The 18,018-nt window shown below is 47.0% G+C and overlaps 28 non-coding genes across 28 annotated transcripts; 15 read left to right on the top strand and 13 right to left on the bottom strand.

The window, feature by feature from the left end:
• Positions 1-717: 717 nt before the first annotated feature.
• Positions 718-790, bottom strand: TRNAK-CUU (transfer RNA lysine (anticodon CUU)). Its single transcript has one exon. It is a non-coding gene; the product is annotated as a tRNA-Lys (tRNA).
• Positions 791-897: 107 nt separating this feature from the next.
• TRNAG-GCC (transfer RNA glycine (anticodon GCC)) lies at positions 898-968 on the top strand. The gene has a single exon. It is a non-coding gene; the product is annotated as a tRNA-Gly (tRNA).
• Positions 969-2,009: 1,041 nt separating this feature from the next.
• TRNAG-GCC (transfer RNA glycine (anticodon GCC)) lies at positions 2,010-2,080 on the top strand. The gene has a single exon. It is a non-coding gene; the product is annotated as a tRNA-Gly (tRNA).
• An 861-nt stretch (positions 2,081-2,941) lies between these two features.
• Positions 2,942-3,014, bottom strand: TRNAK-CUU (transfer RNA lysine (anticodon CUU)). The gene has a single exon. It is a non-coding gene; the product is annotated as a tRNA-Lys (tRNA).
• Positions 3,015-3,121: 107 nt separating this feature from the next.
• TRNAG-GCC (transfer RNA glycine (anticodon GCC)) lies at positions 3,122-3,192 on the top strand. Its single transcript has one exon. It is a non-coding gene; the product is annotated as a tRNA-Gly (tRNA).
• A 1,036-nt stretch (positions 3,193-4,228) lies between these two features.
• TRNAG-GCC (transfer RNA glycine (anticodon GCC)) lies at positions 4,229-4,299 on the top strand. The gene has a single exon. It is a non-coding gene; the product is annotated as a tRNA-Gly (tRNA).
• An 861-nt stretch (positions 4,300-5,160) lies between these two features.
• Positions 5,161-5,233, bottom strand: TRNAK-CUU (transfer RNA lysine (anticodon CUU)). The gene has a single exon. It is a non-coding gene; the product is annotated as a tRNA-Lys (tRNA).
• Positions 5,234-5,340: 107 nt separating this feature from the next.
• TRNAG-GCC (transfer RNA glycine (anticodon GCC)) lies at positions 5,341-5,411 on the top strand. The gene has a single exon. It is a non-coding gene; the product is annotated as a tRNA-Gly (tRNA).
• An 861-nt stretch (positions 5,412-6,272) lies between these two features.
• TRNAK-CUU (transfer RNA lysine (anticodon CUU)) lies at positions 6,273-6,345 on the bottom strand. The gene has a single exon. It is a non-coding gene; the product is annotated as a tRNA-Lys (tRNA).
• A 107-nt stretch (positions 6,346-6,452) lies between these two features.
• Positions 6,453-6,523, top strand: TRNAG-GCC (transfer RNA glycine (anticodon GCC)). Its single transcript has one exon. It is a non-coding gene; the product is annotated as a tRNA-Gly (tRNA).
• Positions 6,524-7,559: 1,036 nt separating this feature from the next.
• On the top strand, positions 7,560-7,630 carry TRNAG-GCC (transfer RNA glycine (anticodon GCC)). The gene has a single exon. It is a non-coding gene; the product is annotated as a tRNA-Gly (tRNA).
• Positions 7,631-8,491: 861 nt separating this feature from the next.
• TRNAK-CUU (transfer RNA lysine (anticodon CUU)) lies at positions 8,492-8,564 on the bottom strand. The gene has a single exon. It is a non-coding gene; the product is annotated as a tRNA-Lys (tRNA).
• Positions 8,565-8,671: 107 nt separating this feature from the next.
• Positions 8,672-8,742, top strand: TRNAG-GCC (transfer RNA glycine (anticodon GCC)). Its single transcript has one exon. It is a non-coding gene; the product is annotated as a tRNA-Gly (tRNA).
• Positions 8,743-9,603: 861 nt separating this feature from the next.
• Positions 9,604-9,676, bottom strand: TRNAK-UUU (transfer RNA lysine (anticodon UUU)). The gene has a single exon. It is a non-coding gene; the product is annotated as a tRNA-Lys (tRNA).
• A 107-nt stretch (positions 9,677-9,783) lies between these two features.
• TRNAG-GCC (transfer RNA glycine (anticodon GCC)) lies at positions 9,784-9,854 on the top strand. Its single transcript has one exon. It is a non-coding gene; the product is annotated as a tRNA-Gly (tRNA).
• Positions 9,855-10,710: 856 nt separating this feature from the next.
• TRNAK-CUU (transfer RNA lysine (anticodon CUU)) lies at positions 10,711-10,783 on the bottom strand. Its single transcript has one exon. It is a non-coding gene; the product is annotated as a tRNA-Lys (tRNA).
• Positions 10,784-10,890: 107 nt separating this feature from the next.
• On the top strand, positions 10,891-10,961 carry TRNAG-GCC (transfer RNA glycine (anticodon GCC)). The gene has a single exon. It is a non-coding gene; the product is annotated as a tRNA-Gly (tRNA).
• Positions 10,962-11,822: 861 nt separating this feature from the next.
• On the bottom strand, positions 11,823-11,895 carry TRNAK-UUU (transfer RNA lysine (anticodon UUU)). Its single transcript has one exon. It is a non-coding gene; the product is annotated as a tRNA-Lys (tRNA).
• Positions 11,896-12,002: 107 nt separating this feature from the next.
• Positions 12,003-12,073, top strand: TRNAG-GCC (transfer RNA glycine (anticodon GCC)). Its single transcript has one exon. It is a non-coding gene; the product is annotated as a tRNA-Gly (tRNA).
• An 861-nt stretch (positions 12,074-12,934) lies between these two features.
• Positions 12,935-13,007, bottom strand: TRNAK-CUU (transfer RNA lysine (anticodon CUU)). Its single transcript has one exon. It is a non-coding gene; the product is annotated as a tRNA-Lys (tRNA).
• Positions 13,008-13,114: 107 nt separating this feature from the next.
• TRNAG-GCC (transfer RNA glycine (anticodon GCC)) lies at positions 13,115-13,185 on the top strand. Its single transcript has one exon. It is a non-coding gene; the product is annotated as a tRNA-Gly (tRNA).
• Positions 13,186-14,041: 856 nt separating this feature from the next.
• On the bottom strand, positions 14,042-14,114 carry TRNAK-CUU (transfer RNA lysine (anticodon CUU)). Its single transcript has one exon. It is a non-coding gene; the product is annotated as a tRNA-Lys (tRNA).
• A 107-nt stretch (positions 14,115-14,221) lies between these two features.
• Positions 14,222-14,292, top strand: TRNAG-GCC (transfer RNA glycine (anticodon GCC)). The gene has a single exon. It is a non-coding gene; the product is annotated as a tRNA-Gly (tRNA).
• An 861-nt stretch (positions 14,293-15,153) lies between these two features.
• Positions 15,154-15,226, bottom strand: TRNAK-CUU (transfer RNA lysine (anticodon CUU)). The gene has a single exon. It is a non-coding gene; the product is annotated as a tRNA-Lys (tRNA).
• A 107-nt stretch (positions 15,227-15,333) lies between these two features.
• Positions 15,334-15,404, top strand: TRNAG-GCC (transfer RNA glycine (anticodon GCC)). The gene has a single exon. It is a non-coding gene; the product is annotated as a tRNA-Gly (tRNA).
• Positions 15,405-16,259: 855 nt separating this feature from the next.
• Positions 16,260-16,332, bottom strand: TRNAK-CUU (transfer RNA lysine (anticodon CUU)). The gene has a single exon. It is a non-coding gene; the product is annotated as a tRNA-Lys (tRNA).
• A 1,023-nt stretch (positions 16,333-17,355) lies between these two features.
• TRNAK-CUU (transfer RNA lysine (anticodon CUU)) lies at positions 17,356-17,428 on the bottom strand. Its single transcript has one exon. It is a non-coding gene; the product is annotated as a tRNA-Lys (tRNA).
• A 107-nt stretch (positions 17,429-17,535) lies between these two features.
• TRNAG-GCC (transfer RNA glycine (anticodon GCC)) lies at positions 17,536-17,606 on the top strand. Its single transcript has one exon. It is a non-coding gene; the product is annotated as a tRNA-Gly (tRNA).
• The last annotated feature ends 412 nt before the right edge of the window (positions 17,607-18,018 follow it).

Raw genomic sequence — 18,018 nt, 5'->3', positions numbered from 1 at the left:
ACGACCCTGAGATTAAGAGTCTCATGCTTTACCGACTGTGTTAGCAATGCTTGGTAACCTAGGAGTTGTGGTGATGGAAAGGGAAGGCATCCTGACTCTCCTGCTTTGTTTTGTACACTAAAGTACATGAGTAAGTTTAAAATTAAGCATCTGTGGATCATTGGTGGTTCAGTGGTAGAAATCTAGCCGGCCACGTGGGAGGCCGGGTTCAATTCCCGGTCAATACATTCCTGAGTTTTTGCTGATAGGGCAGTGCATTTTGTGAAAGTGAGGACAGCCATTTGCGCTGTGGTGATGCAAGTATACACTGTTCCACATACAATGGTACAGGAAGAGAAAAAAACAACTGCCCAACATGGAGCTCAAATACATGACCCTAAGATTAATAGTCTTATGCTCTAGCGACTGTGCTAGTCGGGATAGGTTACGTAGGCTTGGAGGTGATGGCAAGGCAAGGCATCCTGACACTCCTGCTTTGTTTTATACACTAAAGTACATGAGTAAGTGTAAAATTAGGCATCTGTGGAGCATTGGTGGTTCAGTGGTAGAATTCTCGCCTGCCACGCGTGAGGCCCGGAATCGATTCCCGGCCAATGCAGTCCTGAGTTTTTGCTGATATGGCAGTGTATTTTGTGAAAGTGAGGACAGCCATTTGCGCTGTGGTGGTGCAAGTATACAGTGTTCCACATACAATGGTACAGGAAAAGAAAAAACATCTGCCCAACGTGGGGCTCGAACCCACGACCCTGAGATTAAGAGTCTCATGCTCTACCGACTGAGCTAGCCAGGCTTGGTTGTGAATGTATGGAGGTGATGGCAAGGCAAGGCATCCTGACACTCCTGCTTTGTTTCATACACTAAAGTACACGAGTAAGTGTAAAATTAAGTATCTGTGGAGCATTGGTGGTTCAGTGGTAGAATTCTCGCCTGCCACGCGGGAGACCCGGGTTCGATTCCCGGCCAACACAGTCCTGAGTTTTTGCTGATATGGCAGTGCATTTTGTGAAAGTGAGGACAGCCATTTGTGCTGTGGTGGGGCAAGTTGATAGTGTTCCACATACAATGGTACAGGAAAAGAAAAAAAACATCCGCCCAATGTGGGGCTCAAACCCACGACCCTGAGATTAAGAGTCTCATGCTTTACTGACTGAGTTAGCAATGCTTGGTAACCGAGGAGTTGTGGTGATGGCAAGGCAAGGCATCCTGACTCTCCTGCTTTGTTTTGTACACTAAAGTACATGAGTAAGTCTAAAATTAAGCATCTGTGGATCATTGGTGGTTCAGTGGTAGAAATCTAGCCGGCCACGTGGGAGGCCGGGTTCAATTCCCGGTCAATACATTCCTGAGTTTTTGCTGATAGGGCAGTGCATTTTGTGAAAGTGAGGACAGCCATTTGCGCTGTGGTGATGCAAGTATACACTGTTCCACATACAATGGTACAGGAAGAGAAAAAAACAACTGCACAACATGGAGCTCAAATACATGACCCTAAGATTAATAGTCTTATGCTCTAGCGACTGTGCTAGTCGGGCTTGGTTATGTAGGCTTGGAGGTGATGGCAAGGCAAGGCATCCTGACACTCCTGCTTTGTTTTATACACTAAAGTACATGAGTAAGTGTAAAATTAGGCATCTGTGGAGCATTGGTGGTTCAGTGGTAGAATTCTCGCCTGCCACGCGTGAGGCCCGGAATCGATTCCCGGCCAATGCAGTCCTGAGTTTTTGCTGATATGGCAGTGTATTTTGTGAAAGTGAGGACAGCCATTTGCGCTGTGGTGGTGCAAGTATACAGTGTTCCACATACAATGGTACAGGAAAAGAAAAAACATCCGCCCAACGTGGGGTTCGAACCCACGACCCTGAAATTTAGAGTCTCATGCTCTACCGACTGAGCTAGCCAGGTTTGGTTGAGAAAGTGTGGAGGTGATGGCAAGGCAAGGCATCCTGACACTCCTGCTTTGTTTCATACACTAAAGTACACGAGTAAGTGTAAAATTAAGTATCTGTGGAGCATTGGTGGTTCAGTGGTAGAATTCTTGCCTGCCACGCGGGAGGCCCGGGTTCGATTCCCGGCCAATGCAGTCCTGAGTTTTTGCTGATATGGCAGTGCATTTTGTGAAAGTGAGGACAGTCATTTGCGCTGTGGTGGTGCAAGTTGAAAGTGTTCCACATACAATGGTACAGGAAAAGAAAAAAAACATCCGCCCAATGTGGGGCTCGAACCCACGACCCTGAGATTAAGAGTCTCATGCTTTACCGACTGAGTTAGCAATGCTTGGTAACCGAGGAGTTGTGGTGATGGAAAGGGAAGGCATCCTGACTCTCCTGCTTTGTTTTGTACACTAAAGTACATGAGTAAGTTTAAAAATAAGCATCTGTGGATCATTGGTGGTTCAGTGGTAGAAATCTAGTCGGCCACGTGGGAGGCCGGGTTCAATTCCCGGTCAATACATTCCTGAGTTTTTGCTGATAGGGCAGTGCATTTTGTGAAAGTGAGGACAGCCATTTGCGCTGTGGTGATGCAAGTATACACTGTTCCACATACAATGGTACAGGAAGAGAAAAAAACAACTGCCCAACATGGAGCTCAAATACATGACCCTAAGATTAATAGTTTTATGCTCTAGCGACTGTGCTAGTCGGGCTAGGTTACGTAGGCTTGGAGGTGATGGCAAGGCAAGGCATCCTGACACTCCTGCTTTGTTTTATACACTAAAGTACATGAGTAAGTGTAAAATTAGGCATCTGTGGAGCATTGGTGGTTCAGTGGTAGAATTCTCGCCTGCCACGCGTGAGGCCCGGAATCGATTCCCGGCCAATGCAGTCCTGAGTTTTTGCTGATATGGCAGTGTATTTTGTGAAAGTGAGGACAGCCATTTGCGCTGTGGTGGTGCAAGTATACAGTGTTCCACATACAATGGTACAGGAAAAGAAAAAACATCCGCCCAACGTGGGGCTCGAACCCACGACGCTGAGATTAAGAGTCTCATGCTCTACCGACTGAGCTAGCCAGGCTTGGTTGAGAATGTATAGAGGTGATGGCAAGGCAAGGCATCCTGACACTCCTGCTTTGTTTCATACACTAAAGTACACGAGTAAGTGTAAAATTAAGTATCTGTGGAGCATTGGTGGTTCAGTGGTAGAATTCTCGCCTGCCACGCGGGAGGACCGGGTTCGATTCCCGGCCAATGCAGTCCTGAGTTTTTGCTGATATGGCAGTGCATTTTGTAAAAGTGAGGACAGCCATTTGTGCTGTGGTGGGGCAAGTTGACAGTGTTCCACATACAATGGTACAGGAAAAGAAAAAAAACATCTGCCCAATGTGGGGCTCAAACCCACGACCCTGATATTAAGAGTCTCATGCTTTACCGACTGAGTTAGCAATGCTTGGTAACCGAGGAGTTGTGGTGATGGCAAGGCAAGGCATCCTGACTCTCCTGCTTTGTTTTGTACACTAAAGTACATGAGTAAGTTTAAAAATAAGCATCTGTGGATCATTGGTGGTTCAGTGGTAGAAATCTAGCCGGCCACGTGGGAGGCAGGGTTCCATTCCCGGCCAATGCAGTCCTGAGTTTTTGCTGATATGGCAGTGTATTTTGTGAAAGTGAGGACAGCCATTTGCGCTGTGGTGGTGCAAGTATACACTGTTCCACATACAATGGTACAGGAAGAGAAAAAAACAACTGCACAACATGGAGCTCAAATACATGACCCTAAGATTAATAGTCTTATGCTCTAGCGACTGTGCTAGTCGGGCTTGGTTATGTAGGCTTGGAGGTGATGGCAAGGCAAGGCATCCTGACACTCATGCTTTGTTTTATACACTAAAGTACATGAGTAAGTGTAAAATTAGGCATCTGTGGAGCATTGGTGGTTCAGTGGTAGAATTCTCGCCTGCCACGCGTGAGGCCCGGAATCGATTCCCGGCCAATGCAGTCCTGAGTTTTTGCTGATATGGCAGTGTATTTTGTGAAAGTGAGGACAGCCATTTGCGCTGTGGTGGTGCAAGTATACAGTGTTCCACATACAATGGTACAGGAAAAGAAAAAACATCCGACCAACGTGGGGCTCGAACCCACGACCCTGAAATATAGAGTCTCATGCTCTACCGACTGAGCTAGCCAGGCTTGGTTGAGAATGCATGGAGGTGATGGCAAGGCATCCTGACACTCCTGCTTTGTTTCATACACTAAAGTACACGAGTAAGTGTAAAATTAAGTATCTGTGGAGCATTGGTGGTTCAGTGGTAGAATTCTTGCCTGCCACGCGGGAGGCCCGGGTTCGATTCCCGGCCAATGCAGTGCTGAGTTTTTGCTGATATGGCAGTGCATTTTGTGAAAGTGAGGACAGCCATTTGCGCTGTGGTGGTGCAAGTTGACAGTGTTCCACATACAATGGTACAGGAAAAGAAAAAAAACATCCGCCCGATGTGGGGCTCGAACCCACGACCCTGAGATTAAGAGTCTCATGCTTTACCGACTGAGTTAGCAATGCTTGGTAACCGAGGAGTTGTGGTGATGGAAAGGGAAGGCATCCTGACTCTCCTGCTTTGTTTTGTACACTAAAGTACATGAGTAAGTTTAAAAATAAGCATCTGTGGATCATTGGTGGTTCAGTGGTAGAAATCTAGTCGGCCACGTGGGAGGCCGGGTTCAATTCCCGGTCAATACATTCCTGAGTTTTTGCTGATAGGGCAGTGCATTTTGTGAAAGTGAGGACAGCCATTTGCGCTGTGGTGATGCAAGTATACACTGTTCCACATACAATGGTACAGGAAGAGAAAAAAACAACTGCCCAACATGGAGCTCAAATACATGACCCTAAGATTAATAGTTTTATGCTCTAGCGACTGTGCTAGTCGGGCTAGGTTACGTAGGCTTGGAGGTGATGGCAAGGCAAGGCATCCTGACACTCCTGCTTTGTTTTATACACTAAAGTACATGAGTAAGTGTAAAATTAGGCATCTGTGGAGCATTGGTGGTTCAGTGGTAGAATTCTCGCCTGCCACGCGTGAGGCCCGGAATCGATTCCCGGCCAATGCAGTCCTGAGTTTTTGCTGATATGGCAGTGTATTTTGTGAAAGTGAGGACAGCCATTTGCGCTGTGGTGGTGCAAGTATACAGTGTTCCACATACAATGGTACAGGAAAAGAAAAAACATCCGCCTAACGTGGGGCTCTAACCCACGACCCTGAGATTAAGAGTCTCATGCTCTACCGACTGAGCTAGCCAGGCTTGGTTGAGAATGTATGGAGGTGATGGCAAGGCAAGGCATCCTGACACTCCTGCTTTGTTTCATACACTAAAGTACACGAGTAAGTGTAAAATTAAGTATCTGTGGAGCATTGGTGGTTCAGTGGTAGAATTCTCGCCTGCCACGCGGGAGGCCCGGGTTCGATTCCCGGCCAATGCAGTCCTGAGTTTTTGCTGATATGGCAGTGCATTTTGTGAAAGTGAGGACAGCCATTTGCGCTGTGGTGGTGCAAGTTGACAGTGTTCCACATACAATGGTACAGGAAAAGAAAAAAAACATCCGCCCAACGTGGGGCTCGAACCCACGACCCTGAGATTAAGAGTCTCATGCTTTACCGACTGTGTTAGCAATGCTTGGTAACCTAGGAGTTGTGGTGATGGAAAGGGAAGGCATCCTGACTCTCCTGCTTTGTTTTGTACACTAAAGTACATGAGTAAGTTTAAAATTAAGCATCTGTGGATCATTGGTGGTTCAGTGGTAGAAATCTAGCCGGCCACGTGGGAGGCCGGGTTCAATTCCCGGTCAATACATTCCTGAGTTTTTGCTGATAGGGCAGTGCATTTTGTGAAAGTGAGGACAGCCATTTGCGCTGTGGTGATGCAAGTATACACTGTTCCACATACAATGGTACAGGAAGAGAAAAAAACAACTGCCCAACATGGAGCTCAAATACATGACCCTAAGATTAATAGTCTTATGCTCTAGCGACTGTGCTAGTCGGGCTAGGTTACGTAGGCTTGGAGGTGATGGCAAGGCAAGGCATCCTGACACTCCTGCTTTGTTTTATACACTAAAGTACATGAGTAAGTGTAAAATTAGGCATCTGTGGAGCATTGGTGGTTCAGTGGTAGAATTCTCGCCTGCCACGCGTGAGGCCCGGAATCGATTCCCGGCCAATGCAGTCCTGAGTTTTTGCTGATATGGCAGTGTATTTTGTGAAAGTGAGGACAGCCATTTGCGCTGTGGTGGTGCAAGTATACAGTGTTCCACATACAATGGTACAGGAAAAGAAAAAACATCTGCCCAACGTGGGGCTCGAACCCACGACCCTGAGATTAAGAGTCTCATGCTCTACCGACTGAGCTAGCCAGGCTTGGTTGTGAATGTATGGAGGTGATGGCAAGGCAAGGCATCCTGACACTCCTGCTTTGTTTCATACACTAAAGTACACGAGTAAGTGTAAAATTAAGTATCTGTGGAGCATTGGTGGTTCAGTGGTAGAATTCTCGCCTGCCACGCGGGAGACCCGGGTTCGATTCCCGGCCAACACAGTCCTGAGTTTTTGCTGATATGGCAGTGCATTTTGTGAAAGTGAGGACAGCCATTTGTGCTGTGGTGGGGCAAGTTGATAGTGTTCCACATACAATGGTACAGGAAAAGAAAAAAAACATCCGCCCAATGTGGGGCTCAAACCCACGACCCTGAGATTAAGAGTCTCATGCTTTACTGACTGAGTTAGCAATGCTTGGTAACCGAGGAGTTGTGGTGATGGCAAGGCAAGGCATCCTGACTCTCCTGCTTTGTTTTGTACACTAAAGTACATGAGTAAGTCTAAAATTAAGCATCTGTGGATCATTGGTGGTTCAGTGGTAGAAATCTAGCCGGCCACGTGGGAGGCCGGGTTCAATTCCCGGTCAATACATTCCTGAGTTTTTGCTGATAGGGCAGTGCATTTTGTGAAAGTGAGGACAGCCATTTGCGCTGTGGTGATGCAAGTATACACTGTTCCACATACAATGGTACAGGAAGAGAAAAAAACAACTGCACAACATGGAGCTCAAATACATGACCCTAAGATTAATAGTCTTATGCTCTAGCGACTGTGCTAGTCGGGCTTGGTTATGTAGGCTTGGAGGTGATGGCAAGGCAAGGCATCCTGACACTCCTGCTTTGTTTTATACACTAAAGTACATGAGTAAGTGTAAAATTAGGCATCTGTGGAGCATTGGTGGTTCAGTGGTAGAATTCTCGCCTGCCACGCGTGAGGCCCGGAATCGATTCCCGGCCAATGCAGTCCTGAGTTTTTGCTGATATGGCAGTGTATTTTGTGAAAGTGAGGACAGCCATTTGCGCTGTGGTGGTGCAAGTATACAGTGTTCCACATACAATGGTACAGGAAAAGAAAAAACATCCGACCAACGTGGGGCTCGAACCCACGACCCTGAAATATAGAGTCTCATGCTCTACCGACTGAGCTAGCCAGGCTTGGTTGAGAATGCATGGAGGTGATGGCAAGGCATCCTGACACTCCTGCTTTGTTTCATACACTAAAGTACACGAGTAAGTGTAAAATTAAGTATCTGTGGAGCATTGGTGGTTCAGTGGTAGAATTCTTGCCTGCCACGCGGGAGGCCCGGGTTCGATTCCCGGCCAATGCAGTGCTGAGTTTTTGCTGATATGGCAGTGCATTTTGTGAAAGTGAGGACAGCCATTTGCGCTGTGGTGGTGCAAGTTGACAGTGTTCCACATACAATGGTACAGGAAAAGAAAAAAAACATCCGCCCGATGTGGGGCTCGAACCCACGACCCTGAGATTAAGAGTCTCATGCTTTACCGACTGAGTTAGCAATGCTTGGTAACCGAGGAGTTGTGGTGATGGAAAGGGAAGGCATCCTGACTCTCCTGCTTTGTTTTGTACACTAAAGTACATGAGTAAGTTTAAAAATAAGCATCTGTGGATCATTGGTGGTTCAGTGGTAGAAATCTAGTCGGCCACGTGGGAGGCCGGGTTCAATTCCCGGTCAATACATTCCTGAGTTTTTGCTGATAGGGCAGTGCATTTTGTGAAAGTGAGGACAGCCATTTGCGCTGTGGTGATGCAAGTATACACTGTTCCACATACAATGGTACAGGAAGAGAAAAAAACAACTGCCCAACATGGAGCTCAAATACATGACCCTAAGATTAATAGTTTTATGCTCTAGCGACTGTGCTAGTCGATCTTGGTTACGTAGGCTTGGAGGTGAAGGCAAGGCAAGGCATCCTGACACTCCTGCTTTGTTTTATACACTAAAGTACATGAGTAAGTGTAAAATTAGGCATCTGTGGAGCATTGGTGGTTCAGTAGTAGAATTCTCGCCTGCCACGCGTGAGGCCCGGAATCGATTCCCGGCCAATGCAGTCCTGAGTTTTTGCTGATATGGCAGTATATTTTGTGAAAGTGAGGACAGCCATTTGCGCTGTGGTGGTGCAAGTATACAGTGTTCCACATACAATGGTACAGGAAAAGAAAAAACATCCGCCCAACGTGGGGCTCGAACCCACGAACCTGAGATTAAGAGTCTCATGCTCTACCGACTGAGCTAGCCAGGCTTGGTTGAGAATGTAAGGAGGTGATGGCAAGGCAAGGCATTCTGACACTCCTGCTTTGTTTCATAAACTAAAGTACACGACTAAGTGTAAAATTAAGTATCTGTGGAGCATTGGTGGTTCAGAGGTAGAATTCTCGCCTGCCACGCGGGAGGCCTGGGTTCGATTCCCGGCCAATGCAGTCCTGAGTTTTTGCTGATATGGCAGTGCATTTTGTGAAAGTGAGGACAGCCATTTGCGCTGTGGTGGTGCAAGTTGACAGTGTTCCACATACAATGGTACAGGAAAAGAAAAAAAACATCCGCCCAATGTGGGGTTCGAACCCACGACCCTGAGATTAAGAGTCTCATGCTTTACTGACTGAGTTAGCAATGCTTGGTAACCGAGGAGTTGTGGTGATGGCAAGGCAAGGCATCCTGACTCTCCTGCTTTGTTTTGTACACTAAAGTACATGAGTAAGTCTAAAATTAAGCATCTGTGGATCATTGGTGGTTCAGTGGTAGAAATCTAGCCGGCCACGTGGGAGGCCGGGTTCAATTCCCGGTCAATACATTCCTGAGTTTTTGCTGATAGGGCAGTGCATTTTGTGAAAGTGAGGACAGCCATTTGCGCTGTTTTGATGCAAGTATACACTGTTCCACATACAATGGTACAGGAAGAGAAAAAAACAACTGCCCAACATGGAGCTCAAATACATGACCCTAAGATTAATAGTCTTATGCTCTAGCGACTGTGCTAGTCGGGCTTGGTTACGTAGGCTTGGAGGTGATGGCAAGGCAAGGCATCCTGACACTCCTGCTTTGTTTTATACACTAAAGTACATGAGTAAGTGTAAAATTAGGCATCTGTGGAGCATTGGTGGTTCAGTGGTAGAATTCTCGCCTGCCACGCGTGAGGCCCGGAATCGATTCCCGGCCAATGCAGTCCTGAGTTTTTGCTGATATGGCAGTGTATTTTGTGAAAGTGAGGACAGCCATTTGCGCTGTGGTGGTGCAAGTATACAGTGTTCCACATACAATGGTACAGGAAAAGAAAAAACATCCGCCCAACGTGGGGCTCGAACCCCCGACCCTGAGATTAAAAGTCTCATGCTCTACCGACTGAGCTAGCCAGGCTTGGTTGAGAATGTATGGAGGTGATGGCAAGGCAAGGCATCCTGACACTCCTGCTTTGTTTCATACACTAAAGTACACGAGTAAGTGTAAAATTAAGTATCTGTGGAGCATTGGTGGTTCAGTGGTAGAATTCTGGCCTGCCACGCGGGAGACCCAGGTTCGATTCCTGGCCAATGCAGTCCTGAGTTTTTGCTGATATGGCAGTGCATTTTGTGAAAGTGAGGACAGCCATTTGCGCTGTGGTGGTGCAAGTTGACAATGTTCCACATACAATGGTACAGGAAAAGAAAAAAAACATCCGCCCGATGTGGGGCTCGAACCCACGACCCTGAGATTAAGAGTCTCATGCTTTACCGACTGAGTTAGCAATGCTTGGTAACCGAGGAGTTGTGGTGATGGAAAGGGAAGGCATCCTGACTCTCCTGCTTTGTTTTGTACACTAAAGTACATGAGTAAGTTTAAAAATAAGCATCTGTGGATCATTGGTGGTTCAGTGGTAGAAATCTAGTCGGCCACGTGGGAGGCCGGGTTCAATTCCCGGTCAATACATTCCTGAGTTTTTGCTGATAGGGCAGTGCATTTTGTGAAAGTGAGGACAGCCATTTGCGCTGTGGTGATGCAAGTATACACTGTTCCACATACAATGGTACAGGAAGAGAAAAAAACAACTGCCCAACATGGAGCTCAAATACATGACCCTAAGATTAATAGTTTTATGCTCTAGCGACTGTGCTAGTCGATCTTGGTTACGTAGGCTTGGAGGTGAAGGCAAGGCATCCTGACACTCCTGCTTTGTTTTATACACTAAAGTACATGAGTAAGTGTAAAATTAGGCATCTGTGGAGCATTGGTGGTTCAGTAGTAGAATTCTCGCCTGCCACGCGTGAGGCCCGGAATCGATTCCCGGCCAATGCAGTCCTGAGTTTTTGCTGATATGGCAGTATATTTTGTGAAAGTGAGGACAGCCATTTGCGCTGTGGTGGTGCAAGTATACAGTGTTCCACATACAATGGTACAGGAAAAGAAAAAACATCCGCCCAACGTGGGGCTCGAACCCACGAACCTGAGATTAAGAGTCTCATGCTCTACCGACTGAGCTAGCCAGGCTTGGTTGAGAATGTAAGGAGGTGATGGCAAGGCAAGGCATTCTGACACTCCTGCTTTGTTTCATAAACTAAAGTACACGACTAAGTGTAAAATTAAGTATCTGTGGAGCATTGGTGGTTCAGAGGTAGAATTCTCGCCTGCCACGCGGGAGGCCTGGGTTCGATTCCCGGCCAATGCAGTCCTGAGTTTTTGCTGATATGGCAGTGCATTTTGTGAAAGTGAGGACAGCCATTTGCGCTGTGGTGGTGCAAGTTGACAGTGTTCCACATACAATGGTACAGGAAAAGAAAAAAAACATCCGCCCAATGTGGGGTTCGAACCCACGACCCTGAGATTAAGAGTCTCATGCTTTACTGACTGAGTTAGCAATGCTTGGTAACCGAGGAGTTGTGGTGATGGCAAGGCAAGGCATCCTGACTCTCCTGCTTTGTTTTGTACACTAAAGTACATGAGTAAGTCTAAAATTAAGCATCTGTGGATCATTGGTGGTTCAGTGGTAGAAATCTAGCCGGCCACGTGGGAGGCCGGGTTCAATTCCCGGTCAATACATTCCTGAGTTTTTGCTGATAGGGCAGTGCATTTTGTGAAAGTGAGGACAGCCATTTGCGCTGTTTTGATGCAAGTATACACTGTTCCACATACAATGGTACAGGAAGAGAAAAAAACAACTGCCCAACATGGAGCTCAAATACATGACCCTAAGATTAATAGTCTTATGCTCTAGCGACTGTGCTAGTCGGGCTTGGTTACGTAGGCTTGGAGGTGATGGCAAGGCAAGGCATCCTGACACTCCTGCTTTGTTTTATACACTAAAGTACATGAGTAAGTGTAAAATTAGGCATCTGTGGAGCATTGGTGGTTCAGTGGTAGAATTCTCGCCTGCCACGCGTGAGGCCCGGAATCGATTCCCGGCCAATGCAGTCCTGAGTTTTTGCTGATATGGCAGTGTATTTTGTGAAAGTGAGGACAGCCATTTGCGCTGTGGTGGTGCAAGTATACAGTGTTCCACATACAATGGTACAGGAAAAGAAAAAACATCCGCCCAACGTGGGGCTCGAACCCCCGACCCTGAGATTAAAAGTCTCATGCTCTACCGACTGAGCTAGCCAGGCTTGGTTGAGAATGTATGGAGGTGATGGCAAGGCAAGGCATCCTGACACTCCTGCTTTGTTTCATACACTAAAGTACACGAGTAAGTGTAAAATTAAGTATCTGTGGAGCATTGGTGGTTCAGTGGTAGAATTCTGGCCTGCCACGCGGGAGACCCAGGTTCGATTCCTGGCCAATGCAGTCCTGAGTTTTTGCTGATATGGCAGTGCATTTTGTGAAAGTGAGGACAGCCATTTGCGCTGTGGTGGTGCAAGTTGACAATGTTCCACATACAATGGTACAGGAAAAGAAAAAAAACATCCGCCCAATGTGGAGCTCGAACCCACGACCCTGAGATTAAGAGTCTCATGCTTTACCGACTGAGTTAGCAATGCTTGGTAACCGAGGAGTTGTGGTGATGGCAAGGCAAGGCATCCTGACTCTCCTGCTTTGTTTTGTACACTAAAGTAGATGAGTAAGTCTAAAATTAAGCATCTGTGGATCATTGGTGGTTCAGTGGTAGAAATCTAGCCGGCCTCGTGGGAGGCCGGGTTCAATTCCCGGTCAATACATTCCTGAGTTTTTGCTGATAGGGCAGTGCATTTTGTGAAAGTGAGGACAGCCATTTGCGCTGTGGTGATGCAAGTATACACTGTTCCACATACAATGGTACAGGAAGAGAAAAAAACAACTGCCCAACATGGAGCTCAAATACGTGACCCTAAGATTAATAGTCTTATGCTCTAGCGACTGTGCTAGTCGGGCTTGGTTACGTAGGCTTGGAGGTGATGGCAAGGTAAGGCATCCTGACACTCCTGCTTTGTTTTATACACTAAAGTACATGAGTAAGTGTAAAATTAGGCATCTGTGGAGCATTGGTGGTTCAGTGGTAGAATTCTCGCCTGCCACGCGTGAGGCCCGGAATCGATTCCCGGCCAATGCAGTCCTGAGTTTTTGCTGATATGGCAGTGTATTTTGTGAAAGTGAGGACAGCCATTTGCGCTGTGGTGGTGCAAGTATACAGTGTTCCACATACAATGGTACAGGAAAAGAAAAAACATCCGCCCAACGTGGGGCTCGAACCCACGACCCTGAGATTAAGAGTCTCATGCTCTACCGACTGAGCTAGCCAGGCTTATTTGAGAATGTATGGAGGTGATGGCAAGGCAAGACATTCTGACACTCCTGCTTTGTTTCATACACTAAAGTACACGAGCAAGTGTAAACTTAAGTATCTGTGGAGCATTGGTGGTTCAGTGATAGAATTCTCGCCTGCCATGCGGGAGGTCTGGGTTCGATTCCCGGCCAATGCAGTCCTGAGTTTTTGCTGATATGGCAGTGCATTTTGTGAAAGTGAGAACAGCCATTTGCGCTGTGGTGGTGCAAGTTGACAGTGTTCCACATACAATGGTACAGGAAAAGAAAAAAAACATCCGCCCAATGTGGGGCTCGAACCCACGACCCTAAGATTAAGAGTCTCATGCTTTACCGACTGAGTTAGCAATGCTTGGTAACCGAGGCGTTGTGGTGATGGCAAGGCATCCTGACTCTCCTGCTTTGTTTTGTACACTAAAGTACATGAGTAAGTCTAAAATTAAGCATCTGTGGATCATTGGTGGTTCAGTGGTAGAAATCTAGCCGGCCACGTGGGAGGCCGGGTTCAATTCCCGGTCAATACATTCCTGAGTTTTTGCTGATAGGGCAGTGCATTTTGTGAAAGTGAGGACAGCCATTTGCGCTTTGGTGATGCAAGTATACACTGTTCCACATACAATGGTACAGGAAGAGAAAAAAACAACTGCCCAACATGGAGCTCAAATACATGACCCTAAGATTAATAGTCTTATGCTCTAGCGACTGTGCTAGTCGGGCTTGATTACGTAGGCTTGGAGGTGATGGCAAGGCAAGGCATCCTGACACTCCTGCTTTGTTTTATACACTAAAGTACATGAGTAAGTGTAAAATAAGGCATCTGTGGAGCATTGGTGGTTCAGTGGTAGAATTCTCGCCTGCCACGCGTGAGGCCCGGAATCGATTCCCGGCCAATGCAGTCTTGAGTTTTTCCTGATATGGCAGTGTATTTTGTGAAAGTGAGGACAGCCATTTGCGCTGTTGTGGTGCAAGTATACAGTGTTCCACATACAATGGTACAGGAAAAGAAAAAACATCCGCCCAACGTGGGGCTCGAACCCACGACCCTGAGATTAAGAGTCTCATGCTCTACCGACTGAGCTAGCCAGTCTTGGTTGAGAATGTATGGAGGTGATGGCAAGGCAAGGCATCCTGACACTCCTGCTTTGCTTCATACACTAAAGTACATGAGTAAGTGTAAAATTAAGTATCTGTGGAGCATTGGTGGTTCAGTGGTAGAATTCTCGCCTGCCACGCGGGAGGCCCAGGTTTGATTCCCGGCCAATGCAGTCCTGAGTTTTTGCTGATATGGCAGTGCATTTTGTGAACGTGAGGACAGCCATTTGCGCTGTGGTGGTGCAAGTTGACAGTGTTCCACATACAATGGTACAGGAAAAGAAAAAAAACATCCGCCCAATGTGGGGCTCGAACCCACGACCCTGAGATTAAGAGCCTCATGCTTTACCGACTGAGTTAGCAATGCTTGGTAACTGAGGAGATGTGGTGATGGCAAGGCAAGGCATCCTGACTCTCCTGCTTTGTTTTGTACACTAAAGTACATGAGTAAGTCTAAAATTAAGCATCTGTGGATCATTGGTGGTTCAGTGGTAGAAATCTAGCCGGCCACGTGGGAGGCCGGGTTCAATTCCCGGTCAATACATTCCTGAGTTTTTGCTGATAGGGCAGTGCATTTTGTGAAAGTGAGGACAGCCATTTGCGCTGTGGTGATGCAAGTATACACTGTTCCACATACAATGGTACAGGAAGAGAAAAAAACAACTGCCCAACATGGAGCTCAAATACATGACCCTAAGATTAATAGTCTTATGCTCTAGCGACTGTGCTAGTCGGGCTTGGTTACGTAGGCTTGGAGGCGATGGCAAGGCAAGGCATCCTGACACTCCTGCTTTGTTTTATACACTAAAGTACATGAGTAAGTGTAAAATTAGGCATCTGTGGAGCATTGGTGGTTCAGTAGTAGAATTCTCGCCTGCCACGCGTGAGGCCCGGAATCGATTCCCGGCCAATGCAGTCTTGAGTTTTTCCTGATATGGCAGTGTATTTTGTGAAAGTGAGGACAGCCATTTGCGCTGTTGTGGTGCAAGTATACAGTGTTCCACATACAATAGTACAGGAAAAGAAAAAACATCCGCCCAACGTTGGGCTCGAACCCACAACCCTGAGATTAAGAGTCTCATGCTCTACCGACTGAGCTAGCCAGGCTTGGTTGAGAACGTATGGAGGTGATGGCTAGGCAAGGCATCCTGACACTCCTGCTTTGTTTCATACACTAAAGTACACGAGTAAGTGTAAAATTAAGTATCTGTGGAGCATTGGTGGTTCAGTGGTAGAATTCTCGCCTGCCACGCGGGAGGCCCGGGTTCGATTCCCGGCCAATGCAGTCTGAGTTTTTGCTGATATGGCAGTGCATTTTGTGAAAGTGAGGACAGCCATTTGCGCTGTGGTGGTGCAAGTTGACAGTGTTCCACATACAATGGTACAGGAAAAGAAAAACAACATCCGCCCAATGTGGGGCTCGAACCCACGACCCTGAGATTAAGAGCCTCATGCTTTACCGACTGAGTTAGCAATGCTTGGTAACTGAGGAGTTGTGGTGATGGCAAGGCAAGGCATACTGACTCTCCTACTTTGTTTTGTACACTAAAGTACATGAGTAAGTCTAAAATTAAGCATCTGTGGATCATTGGTGGTTCAGTGGTAGAAATCTAGCCGGCCACGTGGGAGGCCGGGTTCAATTCCCGGTCGATACATTCCTGAGTTTTTGCTGATAGGGCAGTGCATTTTGTGAAAGTGAGGACAGCCATTTGCGCTGTGGTATTGCAAGTATACACTGTTCCACATACAATGGTACAGGAAGAGAAAAAAACAACTGCCCAACATGGAGCTCAAATACATGACCCTAAGATTAATAGTCTTATGCTCTAGCGACTGTGCTAGTCGGGCTTGGTTACGTAGGCTTGGAGGTTATGGCAAGGCATCCTGACACTCCTGCTTTGTTTTATACACTAAAGTACATGAGTAAGTGTAAAATTAGGCATCTGTGGAGCATTGGTGGTTCAATAGTAGAATTCTCGCCTGCCACGCGTGAGGCCCGGAATCGATTCCCGGCCAATGCAGTCCTGAGTTTTTGCTGATATGGCAGTGTATTTTGTGAAAGTGAGGACAGCCATTTGCGCTGTGGTGGTGCAAGTATACAGTGTTCCACATACAATGGTACAGGAAAAGAAAAAACATCCGCCCAACGTGGGGCTCGAACCCACGACCCTGAGATTAAGAGTCTCATGCTCTACCGACTGAGCTAGCCAGGCTAGGTTGAGAAAGTATGGAGGTGATGGCAAGGCAAGGCATCCTCACACTCCTGCTTTGTTTCATAAACTAAAGTACACGAGTAAGTGTAAAATTAAGTATCTGTGGAGCATTGGTGGTTCAGTGGTAGAATTCTCCCCTGCCACGTGGGAGGCCTGGGTTCGATTCCCTGCCAATGCAGTCCTGAGTTTTTGCTGATATGGCAGTGCATTTTGTGAAAGTGAGGACAGCCATTTGCGCTGTGGTGGTGCAAGTTGACAGTGTTCCACATACAATGGTACAGGAAAAGAAAAAAAACATCCGCCCAATGTGGGGCTCGGACCCATGACCCTGAGATTAAGAGTCTTATGCTTTACCGACTGAGTTAGCAATGCTTGGTAACCGAGGAGTTGTGGTGATGGCAAGGCAAGGCATCCTGACTCTCCTGCTCTGTTTTGTACACTAAAGTACATGAGTAAGTCTAAAATTAAGCATCTGTGGATCATTGGTGGTTCAGTGGTAGAAATCTAGCCGGCCACGTGGGAGGCTGGGTTCAAATCCCGGTCAATACATTCCTGAGTTTTTGCTGATAGGGCAGTGCATTTTGTGAAAGTGAGGACAGCCATTTGCGCTGTGGTGATGCAAGTATACACTGTTCCACATACAATGGTACAGGAAGAGAAAAAAACAACTGCCCAACATGGAGCTCAAATACATGACCCTAAGATTAATAGTCTTATGCTCTAGCGACTGTGCTAGTCGGGCTTGGTTACGTAGGCTTGGAGGTGATGGCAAGGCATCCTGACACTCCTGCTTTGTTTTATACACTAAAGTACATGAGTAAGTGTAAAATTAGGCATCTGTGGTTCAGTGGTAGAATTCTCGCCTGCCACGCGTGAGGCCCGGAATCGATTCCCGGCCAATGCAGTCCTGAGTTTTTGCTGATATGGCAGTGTATTTTGTGAAAGTGAGGACAGCCATTTGCGCTGTGGTGGTGCAAGTATACAGTGTTCCACATACAATGGTACAGGAAAAGAAAAAACATCCGCCTAACGTGGGGCTCTAACCCACGACCCTGAGATTAAGAGTCTCATGCTCTACCGACTGAGCTAGCCAGGCTTGGTTGAGAATGTATGGAGGTGATGGCAAGGCAAGGCATCCTGACACTCCTGCTTTGTTTCATACACTAAAGTACACGAGTAAGTGTAAAATTAAGTATCTGTGGAGCATTGGTGGTTCAGTGGTAGAATTCTCGCCTGCCACGCGGGAGGCCCGGGTTCGATTCCCGGCCAATGCAGTCCTGAGTTTTTGCTGATATGGCAGTGCATTTTGTGAAAGTGAGGACAGCCATTTGCGCTGTGGTGGTGCAAGTTGACAGTGTTCCACATACAATGGTACAGGAAAAGAAAAAAAACATCCGCCCAACGTGGGGCTCGAACCCACGACCCTGAGATTAAGAGTCTCATGCTTTACCGACTGTGTTAGCAATGCTTGGTAACCTAGGAGTTGTGGTGATGGAAAGGGAAGGCATCCTGACTCTCCTGCTTTGTTTTGTACACTAAAGTACATGAGTAAGTTTAAAATTAAGCATCTGTGGATCATTGGTGGTTCAGTGGTAGAAATCTAGCCGGCCACGTGGGAGGCCGGGTTCAATTCCCGGTCAATACATTCCTGAGTTTTTGCTGATAGGGCAGTGCATTTTGTGAAAG

The sequence above is a fragment of the Pseudophryne corroboree genome, chromosome 3, assembly GCF_028390025.1.
Source record: "Pseudophryne corroboree isolate aPseCor3 chromosome 3, aPseCor3.hap2, whole genome shotgun sequence".
Taxonomy (NCBI): Eukaryota; Metazoa; Chordata; class Amphibia; order Anura; family Myobatrachidae; genus Pseudophryne; species Pseudophryne corroboree.
The sequence above is the reverse complement of the archived record's forward strand: the minus strand, read 5'-3'. Positions and strand labels throughout refer to the sequence as shown.